Source organism: Dendrobates tinctorius, unplaced genomic scaffold (assembly GCF_039654945.1).
Source record: "Dendrobates tinctorius isolate UK_male_01 unplaced genomic scaffold, ASM3965494v1 ptg000155l, whole genome shotgun sequence".
Taxonomy (NCBI): domain Eukaryota; kingdom Metazoa; phylum Chordata; class Amphibia; order Anura; family Dendrobatidae; genus Dendrobates; species Dendrobates tinctorius.
Genome location: NW_027361822.1, coordinates 19,596,522 through 19,609,625, shown reverse-complemented (window position 1 = coordinate 19,609,625; position 13,104 = coordinate 19,596,522). Strand labels below are relative to the sequence as shown.

Genomic DNA, 13,104 nt, shown 5'->3' with positions numbered 1-13,104 from the left:
TCTAGTTACCTGGAGACTTCTCCCTTACACATTGAAACAACACCTCAGCAGTATCAATGCTGATCAACACATAAGTCTCCATCCCAAAGCCACCCACTTTGAGATACATAAGGCCATTCAGTATTCTGCCATTCATCCTTTCTCCTGGGACATCCACACAACGCCCCCTAGCGGACTCAGTGTTTACTACACCACACTCCCAACCATCCTGGATCCAGTGGGACTGTCCCGATTTTGAGACTCTGTCCAGCTGTCCCAAGCGGGATCTTACTTGTCCTGTACCCCTGACTGGGAGCCAGCCGTTCTCTGTGCCAGCTGTCAAGGAATCAATTGTACTCGTGTCTTACAGACTAGAATACAATTCACATTCATGTGATCACACTGCTGACGTCACTTATTACCCCACTGTCTCTGCCCATTGCCTCCGATACCTGCAGCTTTATTTGCCTTCCGTATTAGGCCGGGGTCACACTGCGTTATAGGCAGTCCATTGATGGACTGCTTTACACCGCGGTGTAACGCAGTCCGTTAACGCCGCCATTGAGCCTCATTATCTGTTCTTTCTTTCCTCTCTTTCATTCTCTCTCTGTTCTTTCTTTCTTCCCCCTCTTTATTTCTTTCTCTCTCTGTTCTTTTTTCTGTCCCCTCTTTCTTTCTCTCTCTCTGTTCTTTCTTTCCCCTCTTTCTTTCTCTCTCTCTTTTCTTTCTTTCTCTCTGTTCTTTCTTTCCTCTCTTTCTTTCTTTCTTTCTTTCTATGTTCTTTCTTTCTTTCCCCTCTTTCTTTCTTTCTGTTCTTTCTTTCTTTTCACTCTTTCTTTCTCTCTGTTCTTTCTTTCCCCTCTTTCTTTCCCCTCTTTCTTTCTCTCTCTGTTCTTTCTTTCTTTCCCCTCTTTCTTTTTCTTTCTTTCTCTCTCTCTGTTCTTTCTTTCTTCCTCTGGTTCTTTCTTTCTCTCTCTGTTCTTTTTTTCTCTCTCTGTTCTTTCTTTGTCTCTCTAATCTTTCTCTCTTTTCCTTTTTTCTGTCTCTCTGTTCTTTCCTTCTCTTTGTTCTTTCTTTCTCTCTCTCTGTTCTTTCTTTCTCTCTCTGTTCTTTCTTTTTTCTTTCTCTCTGTTCTTCCTTTCTTTCGCTCTCTCTGTTCCTTCTTTCTTTCTTTCTCTCTATGTTCTTTCTTTCTTTCCCTCTCTCTGTTCTTTCTTTCTCTCTTTGTTCTTTCTTTCTTTCCTTCTCTCTCTGTTCTTTCTTTCTCTGTTCTCTTTATTTCCCCTTTTTCTCTCTTCTTTCTTTCTCTTTCTTTATTTTTGTTCTCTTTCCCCTATTTTTCTTTCTCTCTCTCTGTTTTTTCTTTCTCTATCTGTTCTTACTTTCTTTCTGTCTCTGTTCATTTCCCTCTTTCTTTCTCTCTCTGTTCTTGCTTTCCCCTTTCATTCACTCTCTCTCTCTGTTCTTTCTTTCCTCTCTTTATCTCTCTGTTCTTTCTTTCTCTCTGTTCTTTTTTCTGTCCCCTCTTTCTCTCTCTCTGTTCTTTCTTTCTCTCTCTGGTCTTTCGTTCTCTCTCTGTTCTTACTTTCTTTCTGTCTCTGTTCTTTCTTTTCCCTCTTTCTCTCTCTGTTCTTTCTTTCTTCCCCCTCTTTCTTTCTCTCTCTGCTCTTTTTCTGTCCTCTCTTTCTTTCTCTCTCTGTTCTTTCTCTCTCTCTTTTCTCTTTCTTTCTTTCTTTCCTATCTTTCTCTCTCTGTTCTTTCTTTCTTTCTCTGTTCTTTCTTTGTTTCCCCTCTTTCTTTCTCTCTGTTCTTTCTTTCCCCTCTTTCTTTCTTTCTCTGTTTTTTCTTTCTCTCTGTTCTTTCTTTCTTTCTTTCTTTCCTATCTTTATTTATTTCTCTCTCTGTTCTTTCTTTCTCTCTCTGTTCTTTCTTTTTTCTTTCCCATCTTTATTTCTTTCTCTTTCCGTTCTTTCTTTCTTTCCCCTCATTCTTTCTATCTGTTCTTTCTTTCTTTCTCTCTGTTCTTTCTTTCTCTCTGTTCTTTCTTTCTTTCCCCTCTTTCTTTCTTTCTCTCTGTTTCTTTTTCTCTGTTCTTTCTTTCTCTGTTCTTTCTTTTCCCTCTTTCTTCTCTCTGTTCTTTCTTTCTTTCCCCTCTTTCTTTCTCTCTGTTCTTTCTTTCTTCCCCTTTCTTTCCCCTCTTTCTTTCTCTCTGTTCTTTCTTTCTTCCGCTCTTTCTTTCTCTCTCTGCTTCTTTCGTTCTCTCTCTGTTCTTTTTTTCCACTCTTTTTCTTTCTCTGTTCTTTCTTTCCCTCTTTCCTTTTTTTCTTTTTTCTCTCTCTCTGTTATTTCTTTATTTTCCTCAGTACCAGTTACTGTGCCCATAGTACCAGCCACTGTGCCCAGAATGCCAGCCCACTGTGCCCTTAGTACAAGTCAGTGTGATCAGTAGTACTAAATTGGTGTGGTTGGGGCGTAGATATGGGTGTGACTAGTTGTGAAATGTGTGTGGTCAGGGGCGTGGTCAAAAATTTGCAGCAATTCATCCCTCTTTCCCTTCTTCAAAAGTAGGGAGGTATGCCGCACACTCCGCTCCAAAGTGCTGGCAGTAGTACCAGGTATTATCATGTGAGACTCGCCCGTGTTTCTCGCATGTGTGATCCCGGCCTAACATGGAGACTGTGAGGGTCCTGGAGCCGTTCTACAGCAGAGATTATCTAAAGACCTCACTGCAGCACCTCCATTCTAGACACCTCAGCACTGACCTGTCTAGAATGGAGGGGCTAAAGTGTGGCCCTCAACTAATCGCCTCCTCTCTAGACACAACCCTCAGCACAACGCTGCTTTATATTCTCTGGAAGACTCTGGAAGAACAACATCATCAGCTCACAGAAACTGACCATGTACCGGAGTCTACAGAGAGACTACAGACTGGCCCCATACCTGGAGAAACTCCCGGACCCCAGAGACCGCAAGATCCTGAGCCGATAAAGACTCAGTGCCCACCATCAGGCCATCGAATCCGGCCGACACAGGCAGAGCTACAAGCCCAGGGAGGAAAGACTGTGCCAACACTGTGACCAGGAGGCCCTGGAGGATGAGACCCACCTCCTGCTACACTGCTCCAAATACTCAGCAGTGAGGGACACTCACTTCCGGACACTCTCTAATCTCTTCTCAGATTTCATCACCATGAAGGAGGAAGAGAAAACATATATCCTGCTGGGGGAAGAAGAGAGAGCAGTGGAGATAGCGGCACAATATGTGAGCGAATGTCATAGACTGTGAGAAAGAGAACTATGATATGCCATGGACTTCTATAGACCCCACCCTGGATCTGCCTTAATCCCCCATCCATCTTCCCTAATCCATGGACTCCCATCCTGGATCTGCCCCATCCACCTTTCCTACAGCCCCTACCCAACATCCCTACAGTACCTATCCCTATTCCCTTTTGTACACGTGCTTTGGCAAAGCTAATGTTTATTTAGTCCTGCCAATAAAGCTTCTTTGAATCTTTGAATCTCTTTGGTCTGCACTGTCAGTGTCTAGAATAGAGGCATCCCCACCCCGCCCCTTTCTGTGACATCTTTCCCTCACAGGAACCACTCCAATCTAGATGCTACCTTTCCGGTACAGGGTTTGGAGGAAGCCCTGCCTCTTCCTGTGACCTCATCCCAGGTCCTGTGCGCACAGAACAGCCATATATGTGATGTGCGGCTCTGCAGGTGGAGGTAGGTGCTGGAGATTCCCCATTACTGGGCAGCACAGGGGGCAGTAACCCCTCCATTCCCGGAGATAGCGCCCCCTGCAGGTGGAGGTAGGTGCTGGAGATTCCCCATTACTGGGCTGCACAGGGGGCAGTAACCCCTCCATTCCCGGAGATAGCGCCCCCTGCAGGTGGAGGTAGGTGCTGGAGATTCCCCATTACTGAGCTGCACAGGGGGCAGTAACCCCTCCATTCCCGGAGATAGCGCCCCCGGTAGGTGCTGGAGATTCCCCATTACTGGGCTGCACAGGGGGCAGTAACCCCTCCATTCCCGGAGATAGCGCCCCCTGCAGGTGGAGGTAGGTGCTGGAGATTCCCCATTACTGGGCTGCACAGGGGGCAGTAACCCCTCCATTCCCGGAGATAGCGCCCCCTGCAGGTGGAGGTAGGTGCTGGAGATTCCTCATTACTGGGCTGCACAGGGGGCAGTAACCCCTCCATTCCCGGAGATAGCGCCCCCTGCAGGTGGAGGTAGGTGCTGGAGATTCCTCATTACTGGGCTGCACAGGGGGCAGTAACCCCTCCATTCCCGGAGATAGCGCCCCCTGCAGGTGGAGGTAGGTGCTGGAGATTCCCCATTACTGGGCTGCACAGGGGGCAGTAACCCCTCTATTCCCGGAGATAGCGCCCCCTGCTGTGCCATGTGTATATGTGCGTGCTCTGGGGGGATTCATAAATCTGCATTCACACAGAGGGATTGGTTTTGACTGGACAACGTGTTTAAATCCACACAAAGAATTCACAAGCTGTGGGAAAACGAGTGCTGTGAAATTGTGAAGAAAAAAAACTGACGTGATTCTGACATTCTATTTTGGGAATTTTTATTTTTACAGCATAAATTGGGCAGTAAAAGACCTCTCAGTGTGATTCTCATCATCAGTGAGATGACAGCGAGACCAAACCTCTCCAGTTTTGTTTTATTATTTTATTGGTGGAAAAAACGAAAATTTGTTTAAAATTTTTCTGACATCGGACGTAATGATCCGTTCATGTGACCCAGGCCAATTTGAAAATGGATGGATCATTACGCCATGGTGGTCTCTCCTGACAGCTGACACACAGCACTAGGTGCCAGGAGTAGTCACAGACCGCTCTCGGCACTTTAGCCCCTGAAACTGCGATCGAACAAGATCCCAGCATTCCAGAAGCCGGCACAGGGCTGACAGCCTCTCTGCCTTTGGATCGGAGACCCCACAGCGTGACACAGGGTCCTGATCATTGCCATGGTGACCCGACGTCGTCATGACGGTTCACCAAATCTAGGAAACTCGTTGATCATGCGCAGTTCATGATGAGCAAGTCTCCCTGTCATTGCAGCGCTGACAGCTTCTAAGGCATGCAGATGAAGCAGCATCTGCATGCCATAGAAGCGATCAGACTGCAAAAAAAATGATTGTCCCATAGTGGGACTAAGTAAAAAAAAGTTAGGAAAAAGTAAAAAAAAAATTTAAAATAATTGTAAAAATATTTTTTTTAAAATAATAAAAAAAATCAATACATATTCTATCACTAAATAAATATTTGAATGCAAACAAAAAGTCTAAACAATAAAAGTACTCATATATTTGGTATCACCGCGTCCGCAAAAACCCGACCTGTAAAACTGTCGCACTAGTTAACCCCTTTATTGAACACCATAAAAAAGGCAAAAAACAATGCTTTATCATCATACCTCCGAACAAAAAGTGGAATAACACGCGATCAAAAAGATGGATATAAACATGGTACAGCTGAAAACGATATCTTGTCATGCAAAAAACAAGCCCCCGTACAGCTCCATCACCAGAAAAATAAAAAGTTATAGCTCTCAGAAATAAGCGATACAAAAATAATTATTTTTTATATAAAATAGTTTTTATTGTATAAAAGGATCAAAACATAAAAAATGATATAAATGAGGTATTGCACTAACCCAAAGAATAAAACTAACTTGTCAATTTTACTGCACACGGAACTGTATAAACATCCCCCCAAAAGAAATTCATGAATTGCTGGTTTCTGCTCATTCGGCCTCCCAAAAATCAGAATAAAAAGCGATAAAAAAAGTCATGTGCCGGAAACTGACCAATAAAAGCATCAATTCGTCCTCATAAAAAAACAAGACCTCACATGACTCTGTGGGCCAAAATATGGAAAAACTATAGCTCTCAAAATGTGATGCAAAAACTATTTTTTTGCAATAAAATGCGTCTTTTAGCGTGTGACAGCTGCCAAACATAAAAACCCGCTATAAAGCCTCTTTCACATGTCCTGATATTTCCGGTACCGGTATATCTTCCGACTTGTCACCGCTACAGGGCAAGTGGGAAGAGCCGGGCAAAGCGCCAGAATTGGTGCATCTAATAGATGTGCCTTTTCTGGGCAGCTGTGGGCTGCTATTTTTATGCTGGGGGGTTCAATACTCATGGCCTCTTACCAGCATGAGAATACCAGCCCCTAGCTGTGAGCTTTAGCAAGGCTGGTTGTCAAAAATGGGGGGGACCCCACGCTGTTTTTTAACATTATTTAAATAATTAAAAAAACAGCGTGGGGACCCCTATGTTCTTGATAACAAGCCTTGCTGAAGCTGACAGCTGAGGGTTGCAGCCCCCAGCTGTGAGATTTGCCTGGCTTGTTATAGAAAACACAGGGGAACCACACCTTTTTTTAATTAATTATTTACAGTGTAGGAACAGCTGATGAATACCCCCATCAGCCACTCCTGCTGTCACTGTTATTAGCAGCAGCATGGGTAGGCTGATGGGCATAATAGTCCCATCAGCCGCCGCCTGCTGTCTCTTTTATTACTAAAATGTAACTCATCATTCTCCCCTGCTTGTGCCGATCGCCGGCAGAGCAGGGAAGAATGAGGAAAGTCTTGTTCAGCATCCGGCGCTAGGGAACAGCGCTTACTGTAACACTTCTTCCCTGGTGCCGTTGCATGTCACATGGATGACATCAATGTGTGTTATGTGTATGCACATGTGCAGGATGTTTTATGGCCAGTGCTGATATTAAAAAACGGACATGTCAGCGTGTTTTGCCCATGGACACACGATTCGTGGAAACACACTGACGTGCCCAGACCCATTCGCTTGAATAGCCAAATAGCACTCCATTCCTCCCAAGTCTCTCCGCATGGCTAAGTAGTACTGTACAGTCACATATGGGGTATTGTCACGTTCAGTAGAAATTGTGGGGCAAATTTTGTTGCCATTTTTACCCACTTCTTGTGTGAAAATGTAAAATATTTGGCTAAAACAAAATTTTGCTGGTAAAAATATAGTTATTTTGTCCTGACTGCCCAATGGTATAAAATTCTGTGACACACCCATGGTGTCAATATGATCACTGCACCCCTAAATGAATTCATTGAGATGTGTAGTTTGTAAAGAGGGGTCACTTATGGGGGGGTGGTGCTGTTTTGGCAGCTCATGGGCTCTCCCAGTGAGACATGGCATCTGCAAACCAAAACAATAAAATCTGGCGCTCCTTCCCACCGAGCTCTGCCATGCGCCCAAACAGTGGTTTACCCCCACATATGAGGTGTCAGCATACTCAGGACAAAAATTATCCTTTTATGTAAAATCCGGAAAAGACTAGCTGTATTCAAAGTAAAGTGTCAACAAGCCTTTAAAACAAATTGGCCCTGTTTTGGAAAAGATGTTTTATATTTTTCTCCAAAAGCAAAACCAAAGTGACTGCACTAGAGAATTTGTTTGTTCACCTTTACTCTGATGAGCGGTCCTTTTTTACTGAATAAACAGCATTCATATCCAATGCGGGGTGCTCAGCAATGAAAATACAAGTCTGTTCTTATGTTTCAAGAAAAATAACGCGGCACTCACCAGATGAATTAAATATTCCAAAGTCCTTTTTATTTCATCCGGGTACACAAGAGACTTTGTACAGGATTTGCGGGTTAGGGAGTCATGGTGTGCGAAACAACCGTCGTTCACCTGCATGCTCCCTGCATGCCTCTCTAACCCGCAAATCCTGTACAAAGTCTCTTGTTCACCCGGATGAAATAAAAAGGACTTTGGAATATTTAATCCATCTAGTGAGTGCCGCATTATTTTTCTTGAAACATAAGAACAGACTTGATTTATATTTTTGTACCCTCAAAGAGAGTACATTTTGAATCATAAGCACTGTTAAACACTCTAGAACACAGTTGAAAATGAAGATGTTTGACAGGTGTGGCTTAACAGTGGCAGAGCCACATGGTATTGAGATATGATGGGGCAGGCAAGGAAATGTGTGGCAATGTAGTGCTGTCAGCCCTCATAGAATCATAGAATTGTAGAGTTGGAAGGGATCTCCTGGGTCATCTGGTCCAACCCCCTGCTCAAAGCAGGTGTCACGGTCACGTGTGTCTGGACGCAGCGAGTACCGCAAGGTGAACCCATGACACGCGTGACTCTTGATACACCGCCTCCAGTAGGGCGAATTTAAATAATAAAACGTGCAGCTGGATACACCGCCTCCAACTGGCGAATTTAGGTAATACACGTTATATATACAGAAGTCTGGAAACCCCGCCTCCAGTAAGGTGAATTTAAATAATAAAGGGGAAACCTGGGTAACAATAACAATGGTGGGCCCTGAGATAGGGTATAGGGACGTGGAGACCTCCTGTACTCCCCTGAGCCAGTGTCCCTGCACTCCTAACGTTCCCTATGCCGGTTCCGCACCGGGCGACGCACGCGTACCTCAAACCCTGACTCGCCCTGCACCTAAACCCTCACTAGGGAATTGGTCGGTGTGGAAACATCCCACCACTGCACTAAACACACATAAGGAAAAATGACAATACAGGGGGAACACCACTAAGCTTTGCTCTGTTGCGTACGCTCCTAGCAACAGAGCCAACCACCTGCGTGCATCTTCTCCTCCAACCGGATCCATCACCATAACCGGATCCATCACCGTAGTGCAGCCTTGAAGCAGAGTCCACCACCAGTTGCAGCTGCCCAGTAAACAGAGTCCCAAAGATGAGTCCAGCTTCTGCCAAAAAGTCCAGCTTGCTCGAGTCCAACTTTTCTGCCAAGAAGTCAAGCATGCTTGAGTCCAGCTTTCAGCAACCAAGTCCAGCATGCTGAGTGCAACTCTCACCATAGTCGCCACTCCACCAAGCCATGCAAGCACTTCCTGCTGACACCATAAACTGCGACTCCACCACGCCATGCCAGCCCTTCTTGCAGACCACATTGTTGGACTCCACCAATTCATGCCAGCACTCCCTGCAGACTCCATAGCTGACTCAACCCCTCTGGCTGGGCTGCCCAGGTCTCTCATTCAGCTCCTTCATCACTCAGGCTTGCTTCCCAAATGACGAACTATCAATATCACCAACGATCATCAAACACACCTGAAACTCTTTTATAGAGCCTCACACCTGATTTGTAATACGTGCACATTAAAACCACCGGGGCAACTTAGAACAAACTACACCACGTGTAATAATTCTAATGGCCACTGGGGGCAATCAACCACTTTGGCACCAAGCCAAAGGGAAAAAAGTTCACTTTGTCCATTTACTTTTCAGATCCACCTTGGATCATGACAGTACCCCCTCCTTAATAAGGGGCCTCTGGACCCTCAAGACAACTCCTCATAAGGGAAACACCTGCAGCGGGGACGCCCAGATCCTGGGTTCCCCCCACCACCACCTGAAACTTCAGGATTATGACAAACGCACCGCTGGTATTGGCAATACATATTCTGGAGGCACAACTCATCTCCACAGCGCCGACCTGGGGAACGAGTTTATGTATGTGTATGTTTGCTATGAGCTGATCAGACTCCACAACACACTTCCACAAGATGATTTTTGTGGCCACTCATACATGCTCGTTCACACACAGGTCCGGACCTGAACGTTTATTGCCACACATTCGTTTGTCATATTTTGGTGAACTCATTCTGGACTCGACAACAGAGGCGTCCCCCTGTGTCACAACCCTCACACCCACGCTGTTCACCAAGGGACACACCCTCCAACCCTTTCACCATGAGGTCTGCACCTCCCAGGGTTGGTTAATGGCGAGGGGTGAGATTTGTCCCTACTCCCCCGCAGCACACCTGCCGCTCACACCTGGAGGAGAAGGGGACAGGAATATGGAGGAAATATACACTCGCTGGTCGCCTTCCTCCAAACGACCAGGAGGGGGCGGCCTTTTCGGTGGTATAGAAGATTTGGCGTCAGCCCCGTGGACTATAACACCAGTCTGCTCACTACAGGGACGTACCCCTTCACCTCGGGGAACCCCAGACAGCACCATAGGGATCACCAACTCCACCCACCTGTCTGTGTACGTCCGCCTATATGAACAAGTCCCGCTCCCCAGCAGCGACTCTAGGGGGCACTTTGCCAGAGCCGCAGGAATATGGAGGAAAAATACACTCTCTGGTTGCCTCTACACGACCAGGAGGGGGCAGCTTCTTCGGTGGTATTGAAGATTTGGCGTGAGCCCCGCGGACTATACACCAGTCTGCTCACCACAGGGATGTACCCCTTCACCTCGGGAAATACCAGGCAGCTCCGTGGGGCACCAACTCTTTCCACCTTCCCAAATGACGAACTATCAATATCACCAACGATCATCAAACACACCTGAAACTCTTTTATAGAGCCTCATACCTGATTTGTAATACGTGCACATTAAAACTAAAGTGTAATACCACTCACCACCACCGGGGCAACTTAAAACAAACGACACCACGTGTAATAATTCTAATGGCCACCGGGAGCCATCAACCCACTTTGGCACCAAGCCAAAGGAAAAAAAGTTCACTTTGTCTATTTACTTGTCAGATCCACCTTGGATCATGACAGCAGGATTCACTAAATCATCCCAGATAAATGTCTGTCCAGCCTCTGTTTGAAGACTTCTATTGAAGGAGAACTCACCATCTCTCGTGGCAGCCTGTTCCACTCATTGATCACCCGCACTGTAAAAAAGTTTTTTCTAATATCAAATCTGCGTCTCTCCTAATGAGTTTCGTCCCATTGCTTCTAGTCTTTCCTTGTGCAAATGAGAATAAAGATGTGACAGCCCTTGAGATATTCGTAGACAGCTATTAAGTCTCGTCTCAGTCTTCTCTTTTGCAAGCTAAACATTCCCAAATCCTGCAACCGTTCCTCATAGGACATAGTTTTCAGACTGGTCACCATTCTGGTCGCTCTTCTCTGAACTTGTTCCAGTTTGTTGATGTTTTTTTAAAATGTGGTGCTCAAAACTGGACACAGTATTCCAGATGAGGTCTAACCAAAGACGAGTAGAGGGCAATAATGACTTCACGTGATCTAAATTGTATGCTTCTGTTAATACATCCTAGAATTGCATTTGCCTTTTTTTGCTGCTGCATCACACTGTTGACTCATGTTCAGTCTGTGATCTATTAATATACCCAAGTCTTTTTCACATGTGCTGTTGCTTAGTTCTATTCCTCCCATTCTGTATATGCTTTTTTAATTTTTATTGCCTAGATGTAACATAGTAACATAGTTATTAAGGTGGAAGGAAGACTTTAAGTCGATCTAGTTCAACCCATATCCTATCCTAACTTGCCCTAACATGTTGATCCAAAAGAAGGCAAAAAAAAACCCATGTGGCAAACAGTAAGCTTCACATTGGGGAAAAAATTCCTTCCCGACTCCACATACGGCAATCAGACTAGCTCCCTGGATCAACGAACGCAACATTAAGGAAACTAGTGTATATACCCTGTAATATTGTACTTTTCAAGAAAGGCATCCAGTCCCTTCTTAAATTTTAGTAGTGAATCACTCATTACAACATCATATGGCAGAGAGTTCCATAGTCTCACTGCTCTTACAGTAAAGAATCCGCGTCTGTGAGTATGCTTAAACCTTCTTTCCTCCAGACGTAGAGGATGCCCCCTTTTCCCCGTCACAGGTCTAAGAGTAAAAAGATCATTAGAAAGGTCTTTGTATTGTCCCCGCATATATTTATACATTGTAATAAGATCACCCCGAAGCCTTCGATTTTCCAAACTAAATAACCCCAAGTGTAATAACCTGTCTTGGTATTGCAGACCCCCCAGTTCCCTAATAACCTTGGTCGCTCTTCTCTGCACCCGCCCCGCTCCAGTTCAGCTATGTCTTTCTTATAAGGCTACTTTCACACTTGCTTTTTTTTGCAGCGCACTTTTCCTGCAAAAAAAGCATGGAAAAAACGCATATAAACGCATACAAATGCTGCGTTTTTTTCAAGCATTTTTATGCGCATGCATGAAAAAACCGCAGCGTTTTTATGCGTTTGTATGCGTTTTTAGTGCGTTTTTACCGTGTTTGCGTTTTTTCCAACATTTGTTGGCCTCACCAAAACAATCAAGATAGGGTTAGGATTAACACTGACCCAAACCATGACTTTACTAACCCTAACCCTAACCCTTAACCAAACCATACTAACCCTAACCCTTAACCAAACCATACTAACCCTTAACCAAACCCTACTAACCCTAACCCAAACCCTAACCCCTAACTAACCCTAACCCTTAACCAAGCCATACTAACCCTAACCCTAACCCCCCTTAACTAACCCTAACTCTAACCCAAACCCTTAATTTCCATTGTCTAACCAATGGTCAACAAAAAAATGCATGCGCAAAAAAACGCGCACCCATAGACTTACAATGGGTGTCTTGCTGTAAAAAAAAGCATTTGCGCGCGCATGCGTTTTTTTGAGGCAAGTCGGACGCCCAAAAATGCAATTGGATGCATTTTGTGCGCCCGAGCGCACACCACAAAAAAACGCATGCGCGTAAAAGCGCATACAAATGCATATGTATGCGCACATAAGCGCATCCCATGCAAAATATAGGGGAAAAGCGCATGCGTTTTTTAGCGCTAAAATACAGCGCAAAAAAACGCAAGTGTGAAACCAGCCTTATACACTGGAGACCAGAACTGTACACAGTATTCTAAGTGTGGTCGCAATAGTGACTTATATAGAGGTAAAATTATGTTCTACTCATGAGCATCTATGCCTCTTTTAATGCATCCCATTATTTTATTTGCCTTTGCAGCAGCTGCCTGACACTGGCCACTAAATGTGAGTTTGTCGTCCACCCATACACCCAAGTCTTTTTTAGTGACAGTTTTGCCCAGTGTTTTACAATTAAGCACATAATTATACATCTTGTTCGTTCTACCTTACATTTATCCCCATTAAAGCTCATTTGCCATTTATCAGCCCAAGCTTCTAGTTTACATAAATCCTCCTGTAATATAAAATTGTCCTCCTCTCTATTGATTACCCTGAAGAGTTTAGTGTCATCTGCAAATATTGACATTCTACACTCTATGCCCCCTACAAGGTCATTAATAAATATGTTAAAAAGAAGCGGGCCCA

At 44.8% G+C, this 13,104-nt stretch overlaps 1 protein-coding gene across 1 annotated transcript in view; it reads left to right on the top strand.

Annotated features, from left to right (window-relative positions):
• The first annotated feature begins 3,659 nt into the window (after positions 1–3,659).
• The window catches only part of LOC141051095 (oocyte zinc finger protein XlCOF7.1-like), a 55,608-nt gene continuing 46,163 nt past the window's right edge, over positions 3,660–13,104 (top strand). Inside the window, exon 1 of the mRNA XM_073547964.1 lies at positions 3,660–3,710. The gene's annotated coding sequence lies outside the window, so the exon portion shown is untranslated. The remainder of the gene's footprint in view (positions 3,711–13,104) is intronic.